A 13657-nucleotide genomic window follows, 5' to 3' on the forward strand; every position below is an offset into this window, starting at 1 on the left:
TGGGGTGATATGGTACTACGAGGTCCTAAGATAAGATGGGACCTGATTATTCAAACCTTATAAGTAAGAAGAAGAATTTTAAATTCTATTCTAGAATTAACAGGAAGCCAATGAAGAGAGGCCAATATGGGTGAGATATGCTCTCTCCTTCTAGTCCCCGTCAGTACTCTAGCTGCAGCATTTGAATTAACTGAAGGCTGTTTAGGGAACTGTTAGGACAACCTGATAATAGTGAATTACATAGTCCAGCCTAGAGGAAATAAATGCATGAATTAGTTTTTCAGCATCACTCTGAGACAAGACCTTTCTGATTTAGAGATATTGCGTAAATGCAAAAAAGCAGTCCTACATATTTGTTTAATATGCGCTTTGAATGACATATCCTGATCAAAAATGACTCCAAGATTTCTCACAGTATTACTAGAGGTCAGGGTAATGCCATCCAGAGTAAGGATCTGGTTTAGACACCATGTTTCTAGATTTGTGGGGCAAGTACAATAACTCAGTTTTATCTGAGTTTAAAAGCAGGAAATTAGAGGTCCATCCATGTCTTATGTCTGTAAGACAATCCTGCAGTTTAGCTAATTGGTGTGTGTCCTCTGGCTTCATGGATAGATAAAGCTGGGTATCATCTGCGTAACAATGAAAATTTAAGCAATACCGTCTAATAATACTGCCTAAGGGAAGCATGTATAAAGTAAATAAAATTGGTCCTAGCACAGAACCTTGTGGAACTCCATAATTAACTTTAGTCTGTGAAGAAGATTCCCCATTTAACATGAACAATTGTAATCTATTAGACAAATATGATTCAAACCACCGCAGCGCAGTGCCTTTAATACCTATGGCATGCTCTAATCTCTGTAATAAAATTTTATGGTCAACAGTATCAAAAGCAGCACTGAGGTCTAACAGAACAAGCACAGAGATGAGTCCACTGTCCGAGGCCATAAGAAGATCATTTGTAACCTTCACTAATGCTGTTTCTGTACTATGATGAATTCTAAAACCTGACTGAAACTCTTCAAATAGACCATTCCTCTGCAGATGATCAGTTAGCTGTTTTACAACTACCCTTTCAAGAATTTTTGAGAGAAAAGGAAGGTTGAGATTGGCCTATAATTAGCTAAGATAGCTGCTCAAGGGAACAACCACAGGACAACGGCTGCAAATGAGATTAGATTGTACACACAAAGTGTTAGTCAGCAGAGAAATTACCTGTATGGTAGTTGATTTCTCGGCAAGGAGGTGGAGTTGCAGTCCGGTCTTTGTAGTGGTGATGATGGGTGACAGCTTGTGTTGATTGATGACAGCTGTCACCTCCAGCAAAGCCGAAGCCCTCTCGTGCTTGAAGCCCGCACTTCAAGCAGGGCGCCATCTTGTGGTGGTGGGCCAGCAGTACCTCCTCTTCAGCGGCCCACACAACATTTTTGACTTCAAGATTCTTTTCTGATTTACTGTACATTTTGAAGTTAAAAACATTTCTTAAATTGGAAAACTTGTAATTAAAATAGTTTTAAGTAAAAAAATAAAGATTCTTTATATATAATTGAAGTTCATTTGTAAATTAAAACCATAACTTATCTGTTGTTGTTTCAGATGAGATGATTTCTTGATTAACATGATAAAGAACCTTGGACATTTATTTTTACACAAATAGCATGAAACGTAATGTGTACATTTTTAAGTCTGGTAGAGTCCTTCATTCATATCTGTATTTCAACCAGGAAAAAAGGCACAGAGTTCTGATATAGAATTTGACTATTCTAGTGATTGCAGATGTTTTCAAATTGTGCACAATAGAAGCGGGGCTTCTTCTGCCTGTGCAAATGTCTCATTTATTGAACTTTGACTGCATGGACATGTTTAATGATTCATTCATTTAATGTTAAAATATAAAAGGAAACAGCTTTTTCAAATAATAAAATAGTTGCTCTTTAGAGAGCCTGTGTTTTATTTAGGGATGTCCTGATAAGGTTTTTTTTGGCCCCGATCTGATTCCGAGTCATCTGATTTTGAGTATCTGCTGATACCGAGTCCGGATTCGATACTTTAAAAAACTGAATGAACAATGAACTAAATATATAAATATATAATTTATTTTAATCACCTTATTTATTATTTATCACTTAAACAGTGCACTTCTCCTTGAGGTAGCTTGAACAATCAAGTAACAGTCTACCAGACTTAAAAAAAAATGTACAAATTTCCATGTTATTTTATTTGTCTAAAAATAAATGTCAAAGGTTCCTTATGTTAAACAAGAAATTATTTAATCTGAAATAATAGGTGGTTTTAATTTATAGATGAAAGGTTTTTAAAGAACCGTTTATTGATTTAGCTATTTTAATTACAAGTGTTCTAAACTTTTTTTAAACAGTAATCAGAAATTTTGAGGAAACAAACAACAACAACAAAAAACATTTCCAAGGATTTTTTTTCTTCAGACACATGCTTTCTGCACTGATCTGTGGTTCAAATCCCCGCCTGATTGGAAAATCACTAAGGGCCCTTGGGCAAGGTATTTAATCCCCTGTTGCTCCTGGTGTGTAGTGAGCGCCTTGTATGGCAGCACCCTGACATCGGGGTGAATGTGAGGCATAATTGCAAAGCGCTTTGAGCGTCTGATGCAGATGGAAAAGCGCTTTATAAATGCAGTCCATTTACCGTTTGTACAAATCAGTGGTTTCTGCCACTAGTCTTCCGTGTTTTGGCCCAACGCGTCGTTCCTATTGGACAGTGCGAAGCTACGTCACAGCTCAGAGCGTCGAAAGTTCAAAAGTCAACTTGAAAAGTAAAAGGGGAAAAAAAAAAAAAACTTACATTTGCGTCCTGACAGTCCTCACTGTACCCCTCTGATGCTTTATCAGTGTTCAACAAGTTCAGAGCAGCACAGTGAACGTGAATGAAGACGGAAGCTCTTTAAGATGCGCTCCTAAATGTGATGAGTGTGCACGTCGCTCGTGCGCACACCATCTCTTGCTCCGTTTTGCAGACAAACGATCACAGGACAATTTGTTTTGTTTTTTCTTTTTGTTAATCAGATGACAGATCGTCGTCCTGAGGACTTGGTCAGCACCAGGTCCTGCTGCGCATGGAGGGATGACTGAGCAAGAGTTTCGGTGGGAAAGTGTCCATCATTTCCTATGTGCATATGACAATAAACTCCTTTTGAATCCTTGAATCATCCTCTTGTCATTCCATCGAGGCGTCAGGCTGAGCGTGTGAACACACAAACATCAGTTCTGCGAAAGAAACTTTGCGCGCGTAGCTCCCCCCACCTCTGTCCGGTTGAACTTATGTTTTTTCTTTTTGTTCAATTAAAAAAAAAAAGATTGGGTTGAACTTTGACCTCGTCAGCCTGCCGACAAGCGGCAATGCGTGCTCCCGTCAGAAGCGTCACGTCAAAAGCTGAGCTACAGCGACGCTTCTGACGCCTCTAAAAAGCAACGCATCTCACACCTCTGACGCTTCCGACGCGTGAAAGGCCCATTAATCTGCAATAATGAGCCTGAAATAGCACTGATCAAAATAATGAGGATAAAATCTATATCGGATTCCTGATCGGGATGCAACGTCCGATTTCGATCAAGTCTGAAACCACGTGATTGGGCCCGATTTCCGATCACGTGATCGGATCGGGACATCCCTAGTTTTATTTAGAAGTGTAGTGGCAGATGTGGGTTTTCAGAGATGACAGGTGAGCTGGACTCTCAGGACATTTCACCTGATGAAGGTCTCCTCTGCAGCTTCAACCTCTTGGTGGACTTTTCAGAGACACTTTCCTCACATTTTGAAGAGCAGAGATGTTCTCTTCTTCCTTCTAGACTTCAGGTTTTGGTGTTGAGCTCCATCATTGGAAAGTTCAGAAGTCCATCTTTATTTAACAAGGTTCTCTCCACAGGAAATGTTGAAATGTTCCTGATGTGGACAAATGAAGAAGTATATTTCTTAAAATATAATGAAACATGAAACAGCGCTGTGCTATTTTCTTTGTCTGATTACTAGATAGTTAAAAAAAATCTAAGCTATTTAAAGTCGAGACTGTTCTTGTAGTGAGAGCACTAACCATGAAAAAACTGTAGCTTTATTTGGTAAAAATTAAAATAGATTGAACAATTTACTAATATAAAATGTTCACTCAGCTCGTCTGAGTGATTGATCAACATCAACAAGGCTAAAGGATAACGTTAGCTGATAAACATCAGCGGCGCAGTAACTTCATGTTTTATTTTTAGATTATTCACTCACCTCAGACAAATTTGTAGAAGTTCCATTGCTCAAATTGGGTGTGTGTATATGTCCAAATGTGAAGACATTCGGACTGAGTGTGTCTACTCCATCACAGTGGCTGTCTCTCTCTGACCGGCTGCTGTGGTTCTGTGGACGGGCGAGCCGCTTCATCTCTATCTGGCCTCGCTGATGAACAGTAGCTGAAAAAAGCTCCTCCCGGCAGGATGAAGGCCGTCACTTCTTATGCTTTTTTGCTCAGTCTTGTGATTAAGACTCGCAGAATGAGTGTTTTAATTTTTGCTTTTTTTTTTCAGGAGCACACAACGCTTTACCAACACGTACTGCAGTAACAAATAAATAAAACGGTGACTGGGAGACTTGTTAAACCTTCAACGGAAATGCAGCTGCTGAATCGCAGAGCAAGAGAGATAAAATACATCAGCGAAACAGTAATTATTACCAAATGTGCACAGATAAACTTACAATCATGAATACTTTGTGTTTCTGACTGGGACGTTAAATAACGTGTGACATGTCCTTTAAAAAAAAAAAGAAAATCCCCCCTACGCTGGTTGAATCACAGCGTAGAGGTCAAAATCATAGTGTAGGGGCCCCCTATGCTCAACTGCGCTGTTAAGAACCCTGAATGTGTATTCATTTGGTGGAAAGTACTTCCTGTGACCGAAGTTTGAACAAAATCTGAGATGGTCACCCTCATAATGTAAATGCAAAATGCCTGATCATTTGAATAAATGGCTTTTTACATAACTGAAAGGACCAAATTAAGCAGGGAAAACGCCAGAGAGCAGCATTAAGTATAAATTCTTAAATTTCACTAACAGCTGATGCAACCACTGACGAACTGTTGAAGCTATCTACATATAAGGATGTCTCCCTGGTAACTAGGACACTTGGCTGCTCAAACCTGAAACCTCTGGATTATGGGATGCCACTTCAACCACCACGCAGCTCGGCAAAACTCATTAATGCCTATATTTGGTTCTCTTGCTGTGTGAAAATCTGTGGCTTGGATTGGAGTGTATGACCAGGAAAGAAGTGTGAACTGTGCTTGCTTGTTTACACTCCATTTGTGGCACAGTATCATTTAGAAACTGGAGGCGTGCTAGCTGACAGTTACACAGACCTCCTGACTGCGAGATCACTGGACCTTTCATGGGGATTTTGTCTTGTTTTGTCCCGCTGTAAAGAAGGAACTGTTGCTGTATTTCTTTTAGCAGTAAATGCTAGAATAAGAGTGTTCAGTTTCAGTGTTAATTTTAATAACACTTATTGGTTGAGCTAATAGGATTAATAAATGGAATAGTTTTGATTGAATGTTTGGTCGAAAAAGTAAAGGTCAAACAATGTTGACGTCCATTGGATTATATGACGTGACATGTCTTAACCCGTAACATGATAGCTAAGCATGACCCATGGTGCAAACTATTCCTTTTTAAAACCGTTTAACTCAACCAATAATTTGCATCACTTTTACCAAAATTAGAGCAGTTTTAACTTTTGACCCCTTTACAAACTGAAATTGACCTTTGTCACCATTCTTGCAGTTTTTACCCCATAACTCCATAACATTCAGTCACAGATACTTCAAACTATACCTTTTTGAAATCTTTGTGATCAGACAAATGATATGGTATAGTTTTCAATATGATTGAAGCATCTTTTAATTTTGACCTCTGTGCAATTCTTCAATTGACCCCTACCTGGCTGCCTACTGAAAATTCAAATGGCCAATCTTTTTTTTCTTTCTTTCAAAGTAATGTCTAAGGTGTATTTGTGCCAAATTTGGTGCTTCTATCACCATTTGCAGGATTCCTCTATGAATATTCTGTTATTTGCTGCACTTAAACAAGTGTTTTCTCTTTTACATTTCTTCTGCTTTTAAATCTGCATTCTGCAATTTATACCTGTGGCAATTCATGTGCTTGCATTGGACTTGAGCTAAACATGTTCAGGCAACATTCTCACAGTCAAGTCACCCACAGTTTCAAAATAAAACCAGCATTGTACAGAAAAAGGAGAGTCAGGCATAAATCCAGTTGTTTATTTAGTACATATCAGAGGTGTTCTTGATTGTTTTTTAATTAAACCACAGTAAAGTATTTCTTTGTTTATAATGTATCAGAATTATTTTAATTGTAATCACAGCAGCTCTGGTTGTGTCACATGATGATGGTGTGACCAAACACAGACCTATTAAGTGATTAGCTCTTTGAGTGTCACTCGCAGCGTGCTCAAGTATGCCAAGATCTGAGAGCCTGTTTATGCGTGAGTGAGTGAGTGAGTGAGTGAGTGAGTGAGTGAGTGAGTGAGTGAGTGAGTGAGTGAGTGAGTGAGTGAGGGAGGCAACACGCTTGGGGTTTGTTCACGCAACTAATCCTGCATATTTGTGCTGTGCTTTTCCTGGTGGTGCTCTCGAAAGCATTTCAGTGAAACTATTGAACATCAAACACTTCCCTCGTATTAAGTGTTTATCTTGATCATATCACCCAGGCCTATTCAACCCAAGCCTCTGGAAAACTGTATAATACACCATGAGTGAAACACTGAAAATGTGTTGGCGCAGCACTGTAAAACTGTAAAAGGAGAGCTTTGCACTTGTAAAGAAGGAAAGGTCAAATACTGGTTGCAGATGAGCTTCAGTGAAAAGAGACGTGGGTTGAACAATTTGGTCGGCAGTTGTTACAAAACGTACTCCAGTTGTGCTGTTGTAATAGCCATTCTGGTTTACTGAGCCTCATGGCCTGCGATGCTGCTTACCCATAAACAGGATCTGATGTAAAGTATGTTGTTGAAGTTGGGTGACCGCTTGTTTTCCTCAGTTGCGGTTTCAGATTGAGGCAGTAGAGGCTTAGTCTTGAGTGCTGATAAAGTCTGTCAATGACATTTTTGGACTTCATAAGTCACCAGTAATGGTTGTAGCCTTTAAAAAAAAAATTTAAACATTCTGTAGACTGTTTTCCAATACAGACCTGCTAATCTCCAAAAACCAATATGGCTTTATATGCAGTGGAATTGGCATCTTGTAGATGTATAGAATTAAACAGTTTGATTAATCAAGTATTTGATTAACAGCAATTTATTTTATTGCCAGCAATATGACATTTTAAAGTGATTTATTGAGCAATAATAATAATAACATAGGGCCTACTGCTGTTCTGAGTTTTAGATCATTGCAGGTAGCTACAAGCAAGGCAAACAAAGCCTTGGATCCTGCAAAGAAACGCACCACATGGCCAAAATGTTGTAGCTGGCACTCCCTCGCAATGCAAGTGATGCTAATCATCAGACTCTCTAGAAGAAATGTTGTAGATGTATACAAGGATTCTCCTAAGAGGTGTATTACTAAATAAATCCAGTTATCCCATTAATTTAATTGGGTTTAAAAAATATTTTATCAATTAAACAATAATTGGTGCATAATTGACAGTAAAACAATTACTAGCTTCAGTCCAGTTCTACCCACCACGGGACCATCTGAAATCATGCTTTTTTTATAATGCTGTTGTAATATGATGGGTTTTTAATGTATTAAAATCAGGTTGCCGGCACTGCAAGAAAATCACTTCGATTTCAGAGACAGCAACATTGTAATCTTAGCAGAATCAGTAGATAACCTGATTGCAACATGTGTAAATCTAAATGAGGAGTCAGAGTGTCTGGGTTTGACATTGTCATGAATCAAGACTAAGATCCAGGTTCTCGCTGATTTCCTGTACTCGACCATCAGAACTGTGTCTGTATCTGGGGAACATGCCAGATCTTGTTGAGAGATTCGCTGTTCTTGCAGTGATGTTTCTGGGCCCTCAGCCTTTGAGATGGAGAGACATCTGGGAAGAGCTCATGAGGTCATTGCGGAGAGGTGACACTGCTATTGCCTGCAGGACAGTGAAGGTCGATGTCTTTAGAAGATTTGCATGAGGTGTGCTATCTGCATTGTGAGGAAAGTCAGCTACAACATTTTGGTGCTGTGGTGTGCTTCCTTGAGTGTGATCCAGCACACAGGTACACTAACTGTGGAAGCCCAACGAGATACCCACATGTCACCCGGGTTTGATAGCTACATACCTGCTTTCAGGAGGTGGGGATCAACCGGTCATCTGTGTGGGTGGTGGTCAGGCAGAACCCAGAGCTGCTACATTGTGGAGATGCAGTCAAGAACAAATTAGGCATATTGTTTATAAAGGCCTGTATTTCACAAAAATACTGTCACTGTATTGAATGCAGTGTAGTCAGTGTGCTAAAAAGAAACTAAAGTATAATACAACAGTGCACAAAAATCCCAAATTAAAGGGCTGAACCAAAAAACAAACCTATACAAATACACACACTTTTTTTTATTATTGTGTTTCCAGTGCTGGGGGTCAGCAGTCCATATTCATCTGGATCATATAACATCCAGTATGTTGTCCAAGGCACATTTATTTGTCCATCTTGCTTTTGGAAAAGTCCTCATGTTACATAACGGCACATGCTGTGGTGTGCACATGCACTACACTGAGTTCCTGTTCATTGTTAAACTCACCCCCAGGGAAACACTGTGTTAGAAAGTGAGTTCCACATTCATTAATAAAGGTGCAATTTATAATCTGGACAATACTCTTTGTACCCAGGTATGAAGGCTAATGACAGCTGCTACACAAACAAGTAATTATCATAAACAGCGTATCAGCCAAAAACGGCACTAATGGGCCTGTCGCACCTTGGCGATTTACTCAGCGTATACTGACATATGAAAAATTTGGGGAATATGCTGGTGAACGTGAAATACGTTATGGGTACGTTTTTGTATAAGTTAAGAGCATGTTGAAGCACACTGATATATGTCATAGTATGGCGAGGTCATCGAAAAAGTTTGTGCATGTACGGCAAATACAAGCTGTAGACAAATTATGCGATTGTTGACATATGCTACCTGTAAATTACTCGAGTCGAAATGGGCTGATAACCAGTTTCACGGTATACTTCGGTATGAAAAAGTCACAGTATCAAAACCACTAAAATTTTCCGTTATACCGTCCCTACGGTATGAGCGGGTTATGAGAATTCTTGACAGGCAGAGCGGAGGCAGCCACTGCCAACCTTCCCCCTGGCGTGCACCTCTCTCTGTTTACAAACAGGCAGCTAATGTTAGCTAGCTCTGCATCGTGGCTGAAGGAGGCGAAGCCTGCGCTCAACTTTTCCCTCTGTCTAAAAGGACCAAGTCAGCTTTTTCATTTTATTTTCTGCAGAATAGCCCTTCAAACCAAAAATGGTGGCAACAAAACACCGTAGCTATGGCCTGTGTCAGACGCGGAGTGATTCAAGATACCCGCAAAGGATTACATGGAAGGAGTAAACTTTATCCCACCTTTGAAACCACTGAGAAGTACAAGCGGTGGACTCGAGTCGTGCTTGTGGTCGACGAAATTTCTCCCACAAACATGTCAAGAAGGACAAATACATCTATTCCAAGCACTTTGTTGGTGAAGCTGGGCCAATATTGAGCATCCGGAGTTCTGGACCTTATTCCAGCCACGTTTCTCCCTAAGCAAGTAAGTCATGTTTCCCACTGGGCAGATGCTACATGTTGAAAAGAGTGATTATTATTTTGGGATTTTCTTTAAAGTTATCAGTGGTATAGTGCTCATAGCAGTAGACATCGCGTCAATTAGTGCCCCTGAATCACGCATGCTTCATACGGAAATAGCTATAACGTTGTTAAAGCACATTTTAAAGCTATACATAATACGAGGTCTATTAGAAAAGTATCCGACCTTATTATTTTTTTCAAAAACCATATGGATTTGAATCACTTGAACCCTCATGCGCATGCGTGAGTTTTTCCACGCCTGACGGTTGCGTCATTCGCCTGTGAGCAGGCTTTGAGTAAGGAGTGGTCCAGCCCCCTCGTCGGATTTTCATTGTCAGGAAATGGCGGAATGATTTGGGCTTTTTTTCCATCAGAATTTTTTCAGAAACTGTTAGAGACTGGCAGCTGGAAACCATTAGAAAAATTTATCTGCCTTTCGGTGAAAATGTTACAGGCTTGGTAGAGAATAAGGAGTGTTACTGTAGCTTTAAGGACGGCCCCCAGCGGCTGTGGGGTGCGCCGCGCTGCGAAGCCGCCATCGACAGGCTGAATGACCATTTCATTTCTAAACGGATGGCTGTCTGGATCCGTGACCATTGTGTGCCATTTCTCTGGTTATCACAAGAGCTGGACATCAACCATTTTCCAGCAGATTTCACTTTTAACAAGAGATTTTGTCATGGAAAGCCGAGCGGAGGCTTCGCACGTCACGATGGATTCGCTACTGGAGAGAGACAAAACCACCTCCGTTTTGGTCTCACAGGACGGCTTTGAGATGGTGTTCAGACAGCTGTCGGTGGTTTTTCCATCGAGTGATTATCCGAGAAATTGTGGATGTGCCTGGACATGCCAGAACATGTCCCGTGAGGCTTCATGACGGCGTTGCTGTGCGCCATGCGGCACACCGAAAGTCAGATAAATTTTTCTAATGGTTTCCAACTGACAGTCTCTAACAGTTTATGAAAAAATTCTGATTGGGAAAAAAAGCCCAAATCATTCCGCCATTTCCTGACAATGAAAATCCGACCAGGGGGCTGGACCACTCCTCACTCAAAGCCTGCTCACAGGCGAATGACGCAACCGACAGGCGTGGAAAAACTCACACATGCGCACGAGGGTTCAAGCTTGTCTGACGCAATCACACGTGATTCAAATCCATATGGTTTTTGAAAAAAATAATAAGGTCGGGTACTTTTCTAATAGACCTCGTACATACATCAACATGCACTGGAGGTAAGTTCGATATAAGTTACACATAGGTTCAAAGCACATTAATCATAGGTTAGAAATATGTTTTGGGGGCGCTAAACATTATCTCAGTGTATTTCGACTAGGTGTGGGCTGGTATGACATTTGGACGGTATGATAACCGTGGGCAAAAATACCGCAGTTTCACTGTACGAGGTCTATTAGAAAAGTACCCGACCTTATTATTTTTTTTCAAAAACCATATGGATTTGAATCACGTGTGATTACATCAGACATGCTTGAACCCTCGTGGGCATGCGAGAGTTTTTTCACGCCTGTCGGTTACGTCATTCGCCTGTGGGCAGTCTTTGAGTGAGGAGTGGCCCACCCTCTCGTCGTTTTTTCATTGTTTAGGAATGGCTCAGAGACTTTGATCAAAATTTTTTCAAAACTGTAAGGCACAACTGAGTGGACACCATTCGATAAATTCAGCTGGTTTTCGGTAAAAATTTTAACGGCTGATGAGAGATTTTGGTCTGGTAGAGTCGCCGTAAGGACGGCCCACGGCAGCGTCTCACCATTTCAAGTTGAAAACTTCCACATTTCAGGCTCTGTTGATCCAGGAAGTCGTCAGAGAACAGAGAACTTTCAGAAGAAGTCGGCATGAGGAGTTTATTTGGACATTCCATTGTTAACAGACATTTTGTAATGAAAGAACGTGCGGGTAGAGTCGCATGTCGGGCCGGACCCGACCGCGGGGGGTCGCGACAGGAAAAACACCTCCGTGTTGGAAACCTTAACGGGCAAGTTGGAACATGCCCAAGCTGTTAAACAATTTCTCAGTTACTCACTTGTTGAAAGCCATCAAAAGCTGCCTGAATTTTACAAATGGTTTTCAACACGGAGGTGTTTTTCCTGTCGCGGCGCACACAGATTTGCCGAGTCGTCACGGAAACGACTCGGCGAATTTGCGCGCACGTCTTTCATTACAAAATGTGCTTAAACAGTGGAATGTCCACATAAAGTCCTCATGCCGGCCTCTTCTGAATCTTCTCTGTTCTCTCACGACGTCCTGGGTGAATTAAGCCTTAAATTAGGATGTTTTCAGGTCGAAACAGGCCGACGACGGCGCCTGGAAGCGCTGCAGGACGTCCCGCTCCGTGGGAAGTCCTTACACCAACAGAAACACCCCATAATCTCTCATCGGCTGTTAAACTTTTCACCGAAAACCATCTTAATTTCTCGAATAGTGTCCACTCGGATATTCCTCACAGGTCCAGAAACAATGTTGATAAAGCAACACGTGCCGTCTCGAGCAGCGTGTGAAACAAAGGAATTCAGCCGAGAGGGCGGGACCATATCTCACTCAAGGCCTGCCCACAGGGAAATGACGTCACCGACACGCGTGGAAAAAAGTCACGCATGCGCACGAGGGTTCAAGCATGATTGGTGTAATCGCACGTCATTCAAATCCATATAGTTAAAAAATAAAATATAAGGGTCGGTTTATTATCTAATAGACCACGTAGATGTGTTCTGGACGACCACAGAACATGTCAGCTGCCGTATTAAAGGGTTATTAGCTGATCGCGAGGTCTGTACGGGAAAATATCAAACCGAAAATATCTCACGGAGCAAGCAAGGTTAATAATTTATTTATTATATGGCTGTTCAGAGCTGTGTTTTCATCTTATTGGTCTTCGTTTTGCATGTCCACTTCGAGCTCATTTGCTGTTAATTCCTCCAATTCAAACTTGGAGAATGGTCCTCTTCGTTGCTCATAATTTCATTGTTCACTTTTGTTTTATTTCGCGCCATGAAAATTGTAAACAAATTCACAAATCTGATATCTGATCTGGACCGTCATGGTAACAGTTTGAACTGGGAAACTATCAGACTGGAAATCAGCCATTTAGAGCACACGTACCATCGTAGCCATATAATAAAATGGCATATTGGCAGCATTTTTCATACACAGGCACACACTCAATTTCAGTTTAATTAAATTTATTTCATTTATATAGTACCAAATCACAACAAACTGCCTCAAGGTGCTTCACATAAGTAAGGTCCAACCTTACCAACCCCTAGTGCAAGCACACAGGCGACAATGGTAAGAAAAACTTTCTCTAATAATTTGAGGAAGAAACCTCAAGCAGACCAGACTCAAAGAGGTGACCCTCTGCTTGGGCCATGCTACCCACACACTTGATAATGTAAATATACAGGAAATTTTGGGAGTCCATGCTAGCATGGTGTGGCAGGCCTATGTAGTGCAGCAGATAACTGAAACAATCGTGCAAATGATGATACAAGCACCAAAGTTGGCATAAATACTCCTTAGACATTACTCTTTTGAACAAACTGACTGGCCACTTGAATTTTCAATAGGGGGCCAGGCAGGGGTCAATTGAAGAATTACACAGGTGTCAAAATTAAAAATGCTCGAATCATTTTGAAAACTACACCACATTATTTGTCTGATCATAAAGATTCCAAAAGGGTATAGTTTGGACAATCTGACTGAATGTTCTGGTTATTGGTTGAGCTAATAGGATTAATAAATGGAATAGTTTTGATTGTGTTGAATATTTGGTCTCCAAAGTAAAGGTCAAACAAGGTCAACATCCATTGAATTCTACGACA

At 40.8% G+C, this 13657-nt stretch overlaps 1 protein-coding gene across 1 annotated transcript in view; it reads left to right on the forward strand.

Annotated features, from left to right (window-relative positions):
- The window catches only part of LOC117523777 (mitogen-activated protein kinase kinase kinase kinase 3-like), a 116938-nt gene that overhangs the window by 37398 nt on the left and 65883 nt on the right, over nt 1-13657 (forward strand).

Source organism: Thalassophryne amazonica, chromosome 13 (genome assembly GCF_902500255.1).
Source record: "Thalassophryne amazonica chromosome 13, fThaAma1.1, whole genome shotgun sequence".
Lineage (NCBI taxonomy): Eukaryota > Metazoa > Chordata > Actinopteri > Batrachoidiformes > Batrachoididae > Thalassophryne > Thalassophryne amazonica.